Raw genomic sequence first — 16,740 nt, 5'->3', positions numbered from 1 at the left:
TCTTGGTTTGATATCGTGGTGGCTGTTGATTAACACGTCAGTAGCTGGTCCGTGGAAGCTTGTGTATCGCGAAGCACTGGCAATCCCGTGATAATTACAGTATCATCTCTTCAGCTAGAAAGTGCGAGGACTCGCCTATGACAATACAAAGAGGCTTTCCCACGTAGAGCTAAAATTAGAGGAACTAAATATACAGGAAAGTAGGTAAAACGTTTACAGACCCAGGTATCAGCGCTTTGCGTCCAACAATGTGCCCGAGTCGCGCCTCATTATTTATAGCTAACGCTGTCACATCATTCTTGGGACACGCTGTAATTTTCGGGCGGTCTTTGTATGCGACAAGCCTAATCCGTCTTCATGTGAAAATGAGCTAATCAACCCACTTGCCCAATAAATAATGCTCACTCGTTCTCTTCCAGTATGGGACAAAGCAACACGAAAACTAACTTCTTGCTACGTTGAGGACAAGTTTAAGGTGTTTGATTTTGCGGTGTTGTTTGTATGAGAATGTTTTTCACGCACATTGGCCTTTTTCTGTATCCATCAACGCCGACATATCTGCCAAGGGATCTGGGATACTTCTATACGCTAATACAAATCCACATAATAGTGTTAGAGAAGTGGCAAAGTATGTGAGCGAATATGTGTTTTCGGCACGCTATGATCGAATGGCCGCCCTGTTGTTCGGTGCCTTTTCTGTGGAGACTAACTCATGCCGGTCTCGCTCGGCTTCGTGTCACACTGAGGCGTCTTTGAATACACTGCGCTCTATCTTTCAATGAAGGAGTGAGTTTGTGTAGATTTAGTTACATCAAGTTCCGAACTCGATATCCCTCCGCCGGCAGCTGTCCTCGATGACATTGTCAACTGATACTACTGAGGCAACCAACATTTTTGTCACTTCTTATGCAGAGCTATGCGCGCCTTATGTCTCCCTGTCAGCTTAGGACAACGTCGTGATTTATTTGGATGAGTAAGACCCACCAGGAAATCTTCAACTCTTTTGTTGCTCAGTCAATATAATAAACAGTACAGTGCCAAAGCTGTTGTTTCGTTGTCATTGTGGTGGGAAGGCATTCTATACGTACTAGAATCGTCACGATTTGTTACAGGTAATCTTTTTATGATGCGGTTAACTGCCATTAGCACATTATTGTTGTAGGTTAGTTGCTAAATGGTGCAAAACTGTGCGCAGTTATGAAACACACTGCGTTATACTGGATCAGGCGAATTGAACATAATTCAAAGAAAAAACCCACGGTAAATGGTCATTCTACTACCACAGTGTTTACTCCAATCTTATGTCGATGAGTAAGAACTTTCATGATTATTTCCAGTAAACGCAGTGGAGTTACTTCATTTGTATACACCGTTTAAAAATTACATATTAATTCATTATGGCTTCCACTTAAAGACACGTGACAAAATTCCTTTCTAGGCCTTTGCGTATATTGTATAGGTCTGGTTACAACTAACTTTTGTGTTAATTCCACGTCTTTGAAGTGGATATGCGTGAAATCTATATGACCGCCCACTTAATTATGTAATTGTCATAACTAGCAAGAACATGTAAAGTATGTTTTGCGTCAACTTAAAGTATGAAACCACTTTATTAATCCGAATAAATTTAGCACTCCCTAAGTATTTACGTAACATTGCATTAGAGGCTAAAACCTTGCGCTTTTTCTGTTCATGTACACAGCGATTATTGAAGACGGAAAGTCGAATTTAAGTGACACATGTATTTAAAGAATGACTGATTCTATTTTATACAGATTCATCTTCAAGGAATAATGCTTGATCAGCTTAATGGTTGATGAGCTGAAAGGGTTGTTTAATTATATATATATATATATATATATATATATATATATATATATATATATATATATATATATATATATATATATATGCTTGATGAGCTGAAAGGGTTCTTTATATATATATATATATATATATATATATATGTATGGTGTATAGGTTTTCTAGCAACTTGCGAATGGTCGTGGGTTTCCTCCGAGCTCTGCGTCTCCTCCCACCGTGATGCTTGCCGCTGTCGTATAAGTGAAATATTCTTGAGTACGGCGTAAAACACCAATCAAATAAATAAATATGGTGTATATCAGTGTTTGGTATATCGCTTATACTTATACTAAATCTTAAGATACTTACGTTAGTAGATATATATCTGCAATAAAAGTCTGAAAGAAATGGAAATTGTGGTCACGAAAGAAAATTGCGATTTTCTTGATTTTTTTTATTATTTTTATTTATTTTTGAACAGGTTGTCAGTAGAGTTTTCAAGGAGGCATTTGGGATTTAACTGAAATGCATATCCATACTTTACATATTTCATCTGTTTAGCTACTGAAAATACAATGTAAAAAGAATTTTATTACCAAATATATTGCAATATTCTCAATTTACTAGGAAATTTAATAATATACTTTTTTCTCTTCTTTTTTCTTTTTAATATCAAATTCGAATAATGTTGAAATATATTTTTGTTGATTGTTGTTAAACGCCGTTCTCAAATTTTTTTCCATTATACGAAAGATTATAGATTCATTGATATTTTATTAGTTAAGTATTTTGAGTCACTTACCAGTAACTGCGGAAATCCAATTTCGTTACGGCATCAAGGTGATATACCATCACATTTAACAATGTAATTCAAAGAGAAAGCTGTTGATGCGGCATATGTAACTGTCCTTTTCTAATGCTGATCTAGAGTCGCGGAAATAAAGTGCAAAGGAATCCGGTGTAGACATGGATGTAGATGTAAGCTCTTGGGGACATCTGGCAGGGGCTGATGATGTGTTTATACTGTAACGTCTATCTGAGACATTAAGGTGATTGAGATGCAGAACGCGTTTACGATCTACTTGAAGGTTAATATGTTCACATACGAACTTTCCAGCCTACCATATTCTTATAAAAACAACCAATTATTTTTATTTACTTATTTATTTATATTATTGTTGTTTAACGCCAAGCTCAGGAATTTTCACTTGTACTATGACGGCGCTTTTATTGGGTGCAGGAAATGGCAGTGTTGAGTTACTTGGTGAACTCTTCCATGTGTAATAAATAGTATATTAGTGGAAGGTAAGTGATATCCAGTAAACTCCATGCAAGATCACACATTAGAGAACAATCTATCGCTTATTGCCAACACTCAGTGCTCCGAAAACAATTTGGAACTAGTGTTCGAGAACGGGATTGAGCCAAAGTATCGTGTGACCTAACTATTCAATTGCAAGTGGGTTAACCACTCTACCTCAGTCCGTTCACTTGACCAGAAATAGTTTTATGATTAGCCTTAGAAAATCAACACAGAAAGCGGTTATGATTATAATCGTAATCGTAATAATACGCCTGAAAATAACACACGAATACAATCAATTTTGCTTACTCTTCTTCCGATTGAAATTTAGCTTCTCAGTAGAAAGAGGTCAATTCTGAGTGTGCATATATTTCCTAGGATGTGTTTAGAGTCCGACGGTGAAATAAAATTTAATCTTCGAATGCCTGTGCTATATACAAATATAAATTTACACCTCAATAATATAATATTAATTTGTAATTTCATAAGGGACTAGAATAGCGTTGTATGTTTTACATAAATTCCTTATCTGTGAGCAGCGTCGTGTTTGTAGAAATCTAAATGTTCATCTCTCACCACAGTGTAATGTCTTGGAAATGTGATGGTTGAGAAATCGTGCAACCGGAAGGTTTGCGTTGATGTCCTTTTAGCAATATATGACTAATTGCAAGTGTCACCACAAGAGAACAAAGCTCACTTGGTGGGAGGTTCCGACGAGTGCATTAAGGCAACCGTAAACTTAAGTGACCGAGAGATGTACATGGAGGAACCGGGAGGGGATGTTGAGAAGAGAGGGTAGATGCCAGCGAGGAGAAGTGCGGTGTGATTGATGTAGCAGCAGGCATAACGAATGGATGTTATACCTGCTGGATGAAGGATACAATGAGCTCTGATGGCTTATTTTAACGTCTGGAGCGTTTGTAATTTTAGGGATACACAATAGCGATTAAGTTTGAATGGTTTAGTTCCTGAAAACTTCATTTTCATATTTCTTGCCGAAGCGATGAGTAAATATTACACTGGTTACTCAAAATTTGATGAACTTTTATTTTTGTAAAATTCAAACTAAATCTCATTCGTAGCATAGTGAATTTCTTCGCGACCATCAGACGTTGAGCCAGTGAGCTAGAAACGGCTTGGCATGGAAGGTTATACAAGTCGCCGCCATATTTTTGGGTATGTTGTTACTGTTCGGATACTATTAACCCCGATGGTGACACGCCGGCGTTAGAAACAAGAGAGTCTCGAGCTGTCGCGTGTGGAGCGGGTCGACAGGAAACAAGAAAGGAGGAGTCTTTATTAAACACCCCGCATTCTCCAGTATTTATTTCTCGACGGGAAATTAAATAGCCCCATTTTTACATTAAATTCTCATTCGTGCGACAGACGAAAGATGTATACCCTCTAAAACCAAAACCAACATGGCTACACTTCCGGTTCCATCCGTCAAACTGTTTCTTTTAAAATGGATCCCGAGCAATAGACTGACGCACTATTTCCTCCTCTCTCCGCGTCTCGGTTCCGGTCTATTTTTCGCTCTGTAGAGCGAAATGCTTTCATGCAGTAATTATTGCCTTGGCAAAGGCTAACGTTAGAAACCCGTGGTGACTGTCTGCTGATAAGCCTTCGCCAGTTCACCATTGTGTTTAGCCGTCATGCCATGTTCTAATGAAACAAGAATTTAGACTTGCCATACTAAAACATGTCGCTTTAATAGTTCCAGTCACGAAACAGTTTTCTAACTTCACAGGACTGTATGGTTCGGCCGTCAATATCCATAAAATTTGGCGCTACCAGCTGATCATGATGGACACATTAACGAAGACAATGTCGAATGGCTTTTTAACAACACGCTGCATCTCAGTTTTGTAAACTTTCTGATTGAACCAACAAGCAGCAATTTACGACAAAAATGCTCCCAATAAAATATTCCAAATCTATATCAGGGAAAATTGGCTATATTAAGTGATTCCATTGTAGCTTATTTGTGGAGTTGTTCAAGAGTACAAGGAACGAACACTCGGATACAACACTGTGGATTAGATAAGAATAAACGCAACTTTGCCTGACTTCGTTGTAGTGTACGTAATATAGATTATCATATTCTAGCTGTTCACTCATGAAGACAATCCTCAAAAATAGCGTATCCGCTGATATATTTGACAGATACAAAGTCTTCCGGGTCAAAGAGTTATGCAGGCGGCGGCATAATTCAGTTTCAACAATATACTTAGCTTCTTTATTGGTAGACTGTGATATCAACTCCGTGCCTATAAAGCAAGGTTGTTTAGTATGGCGGCAATATTTTTAAACGACAGAAAAAGTGATTTAACGTAACAATAAAGTATGCATTGTATAAATATTGGGACGTTTGCCAGCATTCTGATATGAACGGTTGTTAGGTAGTTATTTATACCTCATAGAGGTAGCTGTCGACAGTTTTCATCGGAACGTCGGAAAGCCACGCATGTGGGTCTCATGGCCATAGGCCGATACTCCCAGAACTATAAGCCAGGCTATCTTTGTAGATAATCATATACCTATTAAAAGACTTCATATAATTATTATAAGTAAGTGAGTGCTTGGGGTTTAACGTCGTACTTAGCAATTTTTCAGTCATATGACGACGAAGGAGTATTAGAGCTCATGTAATGTGCCTCCTTGTTGCAGGACGGATTTCCACCGTTCTTTTATCTAGTGCTGCTTCACTAAGACGCCTTACCGAATAATTATTATACTGTCATTTGATTCAAGCATAGAGGGTCCGGCATGATGGCTCACACTGTTAAAGAGCGGACTAGTTACGACTGATAGGCCCTTTAGCAAAGATGTTGTTTGTTATCATTCCACACAGAGTGATTCTGTTGTCGCTTTACATCTGGGGGCTTATACCTGACAAAGCACGATGGTTTACTCAGCTCATTCACGTTTCCTCCACCAAGGTATATGAGTGAAACAATTTTCGTAATGGCAATAACACCAAATAAATAAAAATAAATAAATAAACAGGAAGGCACCCCAATAGCGTAAACATCCAATGTAGCTATAAAATGAACAAATTCTGATACTAAATGCGTAAATTTACGCGTAATTAGTGTTATGTGTTTTTGACAATTTTTTTTCCAGGCTCTGTTTGACCTTACGCTTTGTAGTCCTTGACAAATGAGCTCGAGATCACTGGGTCGAGAACTGTATAGTTCCAGCTCTTGCTAGCTCAGCTACCTTGTGATTTGCGTAAGCTTTTTCACTTCACAACCAACAGATCGCCGTCAAATAAATTGTATATTCATAAGTAAGGCGTAAAACACTAATACCAATGAAAAGTTACATATTTGTTTTTTTGATCGCGATCATTTAATAACACCCTTTTGTATTATTTTGATATGGTCCAATATCATTTTAAAAAATAATTTATTCTTTTCCACATTAAACCGATATTATATTTTAAAATGGTTGGTTCAGAAGACATGGGGACGGAAAAGTTTCCTTATATGGATAGAAAATTATTTCATGAAGTGTGTATTGTTTCTACGCATACTTTTGTATAAAAGCATTTCCGTAACAGGGCTTACCATAAATGCCTTATCAGCCTACTAATACAAAAAGCGTAGTCAGAGAAGTACAAGGCCTTTAACACTACAAGGAAGGAAACATGTTTAAAGGCGGAAAACATTTTTGAAGAGACAAACAATGTTTTCTCAGACAAGCAAATATTTCTACCAAACAATACACTGACCATGATCAACCATACCCCAAGCAATATTTTGTTGCAAGCATCAGTAGAGCTGTAAGGGTGCAAAGCTTCAATAGATTCATGCAGGTCGATTTTATGTATTTATTTATTTATTTTATTTGATCAGTGTTTTACGCAAGAATATTTCACTTAAGCGAAGGCGGCCAGCATTATAGTGGGAGGAAACCGGGCAGATCCGGGGGAAACCAACGACCATCCACAGGTTGCTAGCAGACCTTCCCACTTACGGTCGGAGAGGAAGAGAACATGAGCTGGACTTGAACTCACAGCGACCGCATTGATGAGAGGCTTCTGGGTCATTACGCTGCGCTAGCGCGCCTCTGAGCCACAGAGGCCCCCGGGTCGATTTTAAGGCAACTAAATGATATACATCTGATAAACTGTAAGGGCGCATGGATGCGTTAAAACTTTCCTGGTGCCTCGTGTTAGTAGCGTATTAGCTGAGAAAATAACTTTTCTTTATGACAAAACGGAATACTAAAAAAGAGAAAAAATAAAAACAAACAAAAGAAAAGAAGCATACGTGTCTCTTCACTCCTTGTATACAGAGTAATGTATTTTGCGTGTTTATACTGGCATCACTGGAGACGCGGAGAGACGAGCAAGCACTAAATCCCCTGAGCAGAGCCACTAACATCAGCTGATTGTCCTCTAGAGATTGATGTCGTGAGGATAATTGGCGAGAAGAAGTCAAACCACTTAATTTATTCACCTGTTCGGTCAGAGCGTTTTAACACGTGGCGGGAAGCGTAAAGAGTACCCGTTAAACCCGGCCCGATTACCACTATCAAACCGTGCAGAGGCCGGAAAATTACACCCTAAGCTGGTAACACCGAAACTTTATCACCAAAATATCCAAGCAGAGGTTAAAAAGACGATAACCAAACAAACTGCTATAAGAACAGAGTGTATGTGGAAAGTTTACACCTCGTTGGCTATAATTTCCGAGCGCATACAACACGTATGACGTAACATAATGTAAGGCTCTCACCCCGCCATCGCTACATGGACAGGGGATAATGCATGGATGCATTGTACCAGCAAACAAATATGCTAGTTTATCTTTAACATCAACAAACTGTCATGTACTGACTGTTAACCTGACTTCTCTTAAGGACAAAATTTTTCTCAACCAATGGATGCTCTCTTTTCGCATGTGGCTTGATGTTGTATACATCTATGTTGTATATATATATATATATATATATATATATATATATATATATATATATATATATATATATATATATATATATATATATATATGTCTATGTCTATGTCTATATCTATATATATGCATATATATATATATATATATATATATATATATATTTGTGCACGAGCATTCTCTGCAGCAAGTAACAAAGTCCTGTGTAATTTTAACCAAACCGCGTTACAGATCCAATTCTAAAGGTGGCCAGACATGATAATTATATACCGATGTCACTTAATAAGGAAGAAGCCAACAGAACACAAGAAGAACATTTGCAGTGAAAAAAAATATTTCCTTAATATAGGCACTAGATCTTCAGTGCGTGGGAAGGTCTACCAACAGCCTGCGTATGGTCGTGGGTTTCCCCGGGCTCTACCCGGTTTCCTCCCACCATAATGCTGGCCGCCCTCGTATAAGTGAGATATTATTGAGTACGGCCTAAAACACCAATCAAATAAATAAATAAAGAAGTAAATAAAATAGATCTGTAGTGTGTCGGCAGAGTTTTGAGCACTAGTTTCCACCCGTTATTATTTTATTTCATTAGGTGTGGTAATGTGTATGAAGGAAACTTTATTAAAAATCTGGCAAAACCAGAAGCATATATTTATTTCCACTAAACTGAGAGTGAACAGGTAAATTATTTTTCTTACACCAGAATAATAAAAAGAAATTAAAATACAAATCCGAGAATTCCATATTGTCACATTATCAGTGATTTCTATAATTAGTTCATAACCTGACCTTAGCATCGTATATAGCTAACACAATTTATAAAATAATCCCCTCAGTTTTTTGAAAATAAATAAATGCTTCTTGCAGCAAAAAAGCTTGCACACTGTCGGTCCGCATATATGTAGCGATATATCATTCCACGCAAGGTATCAGTGACAGGATAACTAGTGAAATTATTGTTATAATTCATCAACGTTTGTACTACAATTTGACCGAAAGGGACTTCATTATCTGAACATGACCTAAAAATGTCTACATATGTATTGCTGTATACAGAATGTATTGACAGTAATGGCTATACCTGAAGCGTTTATTGTTTGCTTACGTCATATAACATTTTGGGAGGTTTACGTTATGGGTTTTTTATAGGAAGAAAAGTAAACAAACAGAAAACTAGAATTACATACATGATAAATCTGACTATAGCCTTGAAACATCGCGCTAAAACAATTTAGTTTCTGTCTTACTTAATAATGTTTTGTGAAGGAAGTTTTAGATAAGTTATGTAGTTGTCTGGTTAAAACCAGTGTACTATTGCTGGAGCGCTGTTGGAGGCCAGGTTTCCACTTCCTCAAGCCGCCGGCAGGCTCGGCAAATAACGGTCTCCTGTAGATCACAAAGCTCGGCCCATCCCCAATGGCATTTCGATCTCGAGCCAACTGGCCTGAGCAAAATTGGCCTGACTGTGCAGGCACGATCAGCGGACGGCTCCAGCATCCGACACATCCTCAATTACCAGACTTTAATGAGCTATAATTTTCTGGGAAATATGTCATTATTACCCGGTTTGTTGCCGGGGTAATGGTGAACTAGACAAGATGGATTCGATACGGACGCCATAGCTCCGCAGCGCCTTGACTTGAAGCTCCCTCAGTCTAATTGGCCCTTTCTCCTCAAGTGGAATATGCTGACTTAAAACGCTCCCCTAGGCAGGCATTATTTTTGCTCTCTCCCCATGTTTCATTGCTCTCTGTGACAAGAGGAAAGATCGAAGAATTCAGCAAAGAAGCAATTTTCTGTTATTATCTGGGCTTGAAACAAGAACCGCGGAGAGTTATTATGGGACTTTGTCATCCTTGTAAATGTTTCTTTCAAGCCAGAAGGATCTGACTGGTCGCCAGAAACTGCCAGTGTCTTTGGATTGAGTCTCACTCTGGCCTACACTGCTGTACAAGTGTTCTGTAGCTTGAAAAGAAAAAACTCTTTACAAACTACGGGTCGACTCGATCCAGCCTGGATTCGATCTTTTTGTTGTGCACCATGAATGGTTTCTAGATTGTCTCTTATGTTAGGCCAAGCGATTTGACTAGTAAACAAAAGCCATTGATGATTTAGGGACTGGAAATATTCCTGACGTAGAAAAGCGTAAAGTAACGATAAACTGCCACCTATGAAATATGATACGGGTATGTGGGTTTTCAGGATGACCAGTTTTTGTAGATACGTTGGGGTTTACAAGGGTATTTGGTATCAGATTAAATTTGATGTTAATAAAAGAACCTCCATACATTTCTCATGAAATTGAAAAGAGGAGATTTAAAACAATTTAAATTATTTTGACAATAAATCAGAATTTCTTCCATACAGCTTGTTGTCAGAATGATTCAAACTGATCTTAAAACAATATTATTGACAATTTTCCTTTCATTCTTTATTACAGATAAAGGCTACAGTACACAGTATGTGTATCACATTTGTAATTATCTTATTGTTATATGCTCACAAACTGACATTTTAACTCTTCTCCCACATGCAGCCTGCCCATTTCATTTACATAATAGATATTAATAATATACAAAACTTTGCATAGGGAATTTAAATAATCATGAATATTTCATAAAATGTATGCCCATTGTTCACATTGGATTTAAACAGTATTTATTGTATTCAAACTTCATTATGCAACATCGTCAAGGTATAAGTCCTTTGGCAGTCTTTAACATCGTATATCCCGAATTCTGTTTCTGTTTGATTATATATGGCGTGAAACAGGGGTAAATATATATGACGGGTAATAAATAAATAAATGTGGGTGAAGTAAAATTACCATACCTCGTCAAATGTCGCGAAACCCTCCGTTGCATAAATAGCTACCCGACATGTATACAGTGAGAACTGGTTTTCATCAAGCAATATGTCGTCTGTGCTGTGTGTAGACTGTTTCACGTATTCCATTCTCCATTGGATACTACTATATCGACCGCGTAGAAAATAAGACTGAATAATTGCATTCTATGTGCGAGAAAATTCAGTTTTAATGCTTTTCTTTTTACAATGCGTGGGATAAATCGCGATAAAGTCAGTGGCTAAGTCCAAACGTCGGTCTTGTTTTGACGAAAGCTTGCCAACGCCATCCATACCTCATGTAATGGCGGACTTTTATGAATATAGAAATTTTGTCCAGTTGTGTGGTCATTGCGGTATGGCCGTTTTTACGCTTTTAATTATATATAATTATATATTTATATTTTATTTATATTTTATATTTTATATAATTACATGTATATATTCTATAGAATAAAATTTCACATGGTGAATAATAATAATTGTTTAAAAACAAGTACATACCAACAAACTGATACATTTACCTCAGCGTGACAATTCCTTAATACCATCACAGTCCTCTTTCCTTTGCTAAATACAAGAATACACAGGACCAAGACAGTGTTTACGCCGAATTGGAAACGTTGCCTTTATGGTGCATGTTGGCTTAAAATTTCAGGTTGTCACAAATATGTTGTCACCTCGCCAAACTACAGTGATGGTTACTTCTGATGAAACCAACCGCTGCTGACCATTATTAATCTATGCAATTATCGTTTGGAAATGTTTTTTTCTTTGTCATTCAATCAGCTATGTGTTCTTATTTTAACCCCTGGTGTAAGAATTGTCTACAATTTTGAGCCAACTAACAAAATAATTCTATGTAATTAGGAGAGTTAATGATAACACTGTAATCCCAGCATTTCAGGCTAATGGCTATGTAAACTCTAGGGTGGACATTGAAGGGATTCCCCTCACCCTGGGGACTAGTTGTTGGGGTGACATTCTGCCAGATGCCGACCCCCTTGGTTCTGCTAACACCAAACTCTCCGACGGTCACTGAAGAGTTTATAATAGTGGACAATACATCTCGTCAGTGACTCTGCCTGGAAAGCAGTGACTCTACCCGAGGACGATGGGAGTATCTGCAGTCTCCACCCTGACTAGTAATTAGCCCCTGACTTGAACCACGCCCTAATACCAGGGTCTGGTCAACTAGTCATACCGACAGGTGGGCTTATTAACTTCTCGTTAGATGGAGATGACTGATGTTCTCTCTCAGGTCCGTGTTCACAGGTAAACTGCCAATTATCCCCAGGTAAAGACGTGTGACAATTTACTATCGCTGTGTCTCTTCACACGGCCACAGTGACGCCCCACCCTCGGGTCTACTGTCACTATCCCAGGGGCAGCTCACATTGGTTAAAAGTAAATTGAAATATTTACAATGCCACAAAATAAATTTGATTTTAATGTGATATGTATGAGGACACCGGTATTAACCATAGTCAGATCGATTAATCACGATATTTATTATTCTATTTCTATAACAATTTTAGGACATCAATTTCATGAAAATTTAAGATGTCAAAAGTGATGTCAAGTTTTCATACAATATACAAGACACACACGGAAGGTAAAGCCAGAGCAGTGACGACAGTATGATAGATGTAGGTAGCAAATGGTCACACGTGACCGGCCTTTTGTCAGTTCACTTCCGTTAAGATTTTATTGTTCATGTAAATGGTTAAAACGTAGTAACTTAGACGCTCTCTAGCACAATGCATGGCTTAAGTAAAGATAGGTAAAAACAATGTTGTGATGTTAATAGTGTGTTACTGTTACAGGTCTAAAATACTGTGTCGTCATGACATTTAATAAAACATCCATAAAAATGTCATAATATTGTATCTATAGGTCAACTAAGTCAAATTTAGAGTATATGAGGATAAACAACAATCAATCAATCAATCTGTAGCTCAACACAAGCCCAAACTGTGCTGACATCCTGCGTTATATGGAAACAGCAATAGTGACGTAGTACAATAGGATAAATCTATGTGGCGCATTGCGCTTTTATACTTATGTTGGATTATGTCGTAGCCCCTTTGCATGGAAGAAATGGCCTTCGTGGTTAGCCTGACCGTGAAGCCTCTTCATAATACGATCGTTCCAGTTCACCTCATGCCGGCTTTTTCTCGTACGTGGGAAGGTCCCCCAGCTGCCTGCGGATGGTCATAGGTTTCCCATGTCTCCACTCGGTTTTGTCCCTCCATAATGCTGGCAGTTGTATATAAGTGCAATATCCTTGAGTGCGGTGTAAAACTTCAATCAGATAAATAAATAATCAGTGCAAAAATTTCCAGTAACTATACTATAGACGGTCTTATTTATTATGTGATTAAAGTGATTGGATCCTTTCTAATAAAATATTTTTGCTATCTCCCAGTTTTCAGGTTTTAGGATACAGAAGAGCGGTCAGAACCCAAATAAACCACTGTAACTCAGTATGTACCATGTAGCTGAAGATCCATCTAAAGGGAGCGAGATTTGAACCTCCAGCTTCAAGGGTAAAGTGCCAAATTTATTAACTATATGGCAGTGTAAACAGCTTAGTCATGCAAGGATGTAAATCAGAAAAACACATGTTGTTCTTATTTTAATCTTAAGTCTGACCGATTCTTAAAAACCAAAGGAAAACAAGACTTACCAAGGAACAAAACGCATAATGAACAAATAATTATATTCGCTTTACCTGCGTGCTTAGGAAAAAGTCGGTGAAGTACAAAACCTGGAGAGACTTACATGCTGTAAACACAGATACTATTGAAAACGCCAGCCTGTGATGAATGCTAATATACTACTGTATAGGCTAAAGGATCGCTGAAATTAGTGTTTGCTGCTTAATGCTTTAGAAATGTTTTTAAAATCAAAATAATAGAGAAGATTATTTTTGACAGATTACTTCTTGTCAGTTATTTGTATATACAACAATCTTGATACTATCCTATGTAATGCATTATTTGTCTAGATTTTTACTGTGGGTTTGTGACTTCTTTTGCGTGAATTTTTCTCACGTTTTCAAGTTTCTTACAATGCTCGGGATCAAATGCATTCTCTGGATTTCTTTTTCACATCAGAAAACCTAGCAGTCGGAGATGAATCCAGAACTTAAGGCTGCAAAACGGCTTCATAACTGTCAATTATAAGTTCTTATTTCATGATACAAAAGAGAACTTCGGCTCTGTCTTCAACATGTCACCTGTTTTCGACTAGCAATATTCCAGGGGACATAAGTCGTCAATCCAGCTCTAACGAACATTTCGCCTTACAGATTGTCTCCCTTCTTAAAGTTATTCGACATACCTCATTTTCATATACAGAATGTACCACAATAATAGCGTTTAGCGATTAATGGACTCCTACATACAATTCTTGTATTGTTATACACCTCCATTACTAACACCCTGATCATGATTTAAATACTTACAATTATGATTTATTTTATTTCATTGGGATTTTACTACTCAAGAATATTTCAGTTATTCGACAGCGGCTAGCATTATGGTGGGAGGAAACCGGGCAGAGCTTGGGGCAAACCTACGACCATCCGCAGGTTGCTGGAGGGGTTACCTTACACGTACCATACACTTAAGATGACTATCTTTTAATCGCTAGGACACACAAAGTGCTAGTTTAATGCCTGTCTCGGACAGGGAATTAGTAGAATTCCCTCATTTTTCTAGAGTTTTGGTGTTAATCATGCATCGACGGCGCTCGTGTACTCTTTGCAATCTAAAAGTTCGCTAAAAACCACCAGCAGTCGCTGAAAATGTGTATGCCATACGAGGGGAAGTTTTGCAACAACTTGGCAAATGTAAGCAGTTTACCTCGGGCAATCCGGCTTGCTTTACCTCGGGCACTCCGGTTTGCTTTACCTCCCGCACTCTGGTTTGCTTTACCTCGGACACTCCGTTTTGCTTTACCTCGGGCACTCCGTTTTGCTTTACCTCGGGCATTCCGGTTTGCTTTACCTCGGGCCTTAAGAAGGGTCTTAAGGGCGGAAGAATCAATGATACAAAAGATAAAAGGCACCAGATAAAAAAAAAACGTGGATTTTCAACTGTGAATTCATACGCTGTGTCACTCGAAATTAACAAATGAAGATTAGTTACCGATACTTACCGTTCCAGGTCTCTTCCAACAAAACGGTAATACACTGATAATAAAATCAGATACATGTATAACCCACCCCTACAGGCAGTGACTGAATTAAAAAAATGGCTTCAGCATATAGAGAAAGCCTCTTGTTCCTATCGTCTTCTGAAGCATTTATTTGCTTTTTTGATTGGTGTTTAACGCCGTACTAAATGCCACGAAACATTTTCCTACTGTCATTTGATAGTCGTTTAAAGCTACACTGAAGAATTTTTCACTTATATGATGGCAGTCCATTAATACACAGTCCACTTTCGCCAGTTACTGACATATCACAAAATAGGTACCTGCACGCAATGCAAAGCGAAAACTAATTATTTTATAATTTATGTTATCGTAATATGTTTTGGTTTTTGTTTATTTTGCCTGTTAGTGGAGGTATACTATTTTACATCCAACATATGAAAGACTACTACATAGAGAGTACAACCAGTACAAGCGACGGCAAATATGTAATCGATGAAACACGGCCTCTTGCCAATTTACCTCACTTAGAGTTCCATTGTAACTGTTAATGCAAATGCTTAAAAGGTCGCAACTTATAGTCCCCTAGCACCACGGTGGAATAAAAAGGCTGAGATAAAAGTTATGATGTTAATATATGTAATTTATTAGACATCACTGGTCTAGAGGTTTTCGAAACACTATGTTTTTATCAAAATCAATAAATAATCACGTGAAAACAATACCAAGGTACCAAGGGGCCAGGCCACGTGGATACTTCATCCACTAGCTGATTCGTTGTTTATGCAAGAATTCAAGACAAGACTATAGCAATGGAGACAAAAACCAGAGGAGTATGATTGATGGAAAACGGTCACATGTAACCGGTCAACTAACATAAGTAAGGTTTTTGTTCTAATTGTTCATGTAAAGGTTTGAAAGAAGCAACCCTAACAGAAGGAAACGTCTCTGTTAAGCGCATCACACTGGGTAATTTCAAGTTAATGGGAGACAACTCCTAATCGCATCTTTCCAAATGTCAAATTTTTCCTTGCTTTTAAATGTCATGAAAATGACGAATTTCATTAGCGAAAGTCAGGACACACGCCAGGCTGAAGGGTGTATATGCATCGTGTTAAATAGCATCGTCGCATTCGACAAATGAACAGCTGTATGCGTGGCTGACGACATCTTCTAAACTAACATGGTAAACAATGTGGAACAAAAGCTGATTAAATTTACTTGCCTAGAACATTCCCTGCATCTTTCTGTCTCTTGACAGCATGAATTTGTCCTAATTCATTCAATTGTACTCTTCATTTATAGACAGAGTATAAGAAATAATGCTTTTAAAACCCATTTTGTTTGTACATTTGGGTTCGAGTAAATTTATTCTTAATTTCAAATAAAACTTGATCATCGCCACTTGATCATTGTTTCCCGTATTGGCTACACTGATGACTATTGCTTTACTAGTATGATGGATACGAGATGACAAAATACAGTCTTTAATTTAGAGGATTTGGTTAAAGAACGAGATGATCTCGGCGACCTTCCACATAGGAGGTCGCGTGCACGTGGCTTTATTACTGGTGAAACCTGAAGCACAGTATATACGTTTTTCCAACTCAATGGCTTAGTGAATGTTAAGGTATAAAAGAGAGAACTTTTTATGAAAGTTCTTGTTAAAACCTAACTTTTTTTCTTTTCGCCGTAACGGTCTGAACG

The sequence above is a fragment of the Liolophura sinensis genome, chromosome 1, assembly GCF_032854445.1.
Source record: "Liolophura sinensis isolate JHLJ2023 chromosome 1, CUHK_Ljap_v2, whole genome shotgun sequence".
Lineage (NCBI taxonomy): Eukaryota > Metazoa > Mollusca > Polyplacophora > Chitonida > Chitonidae > Liolophura > Liolophura sinensis.
Note: the sequence above shows the minus strand (reverse complement) of the source record.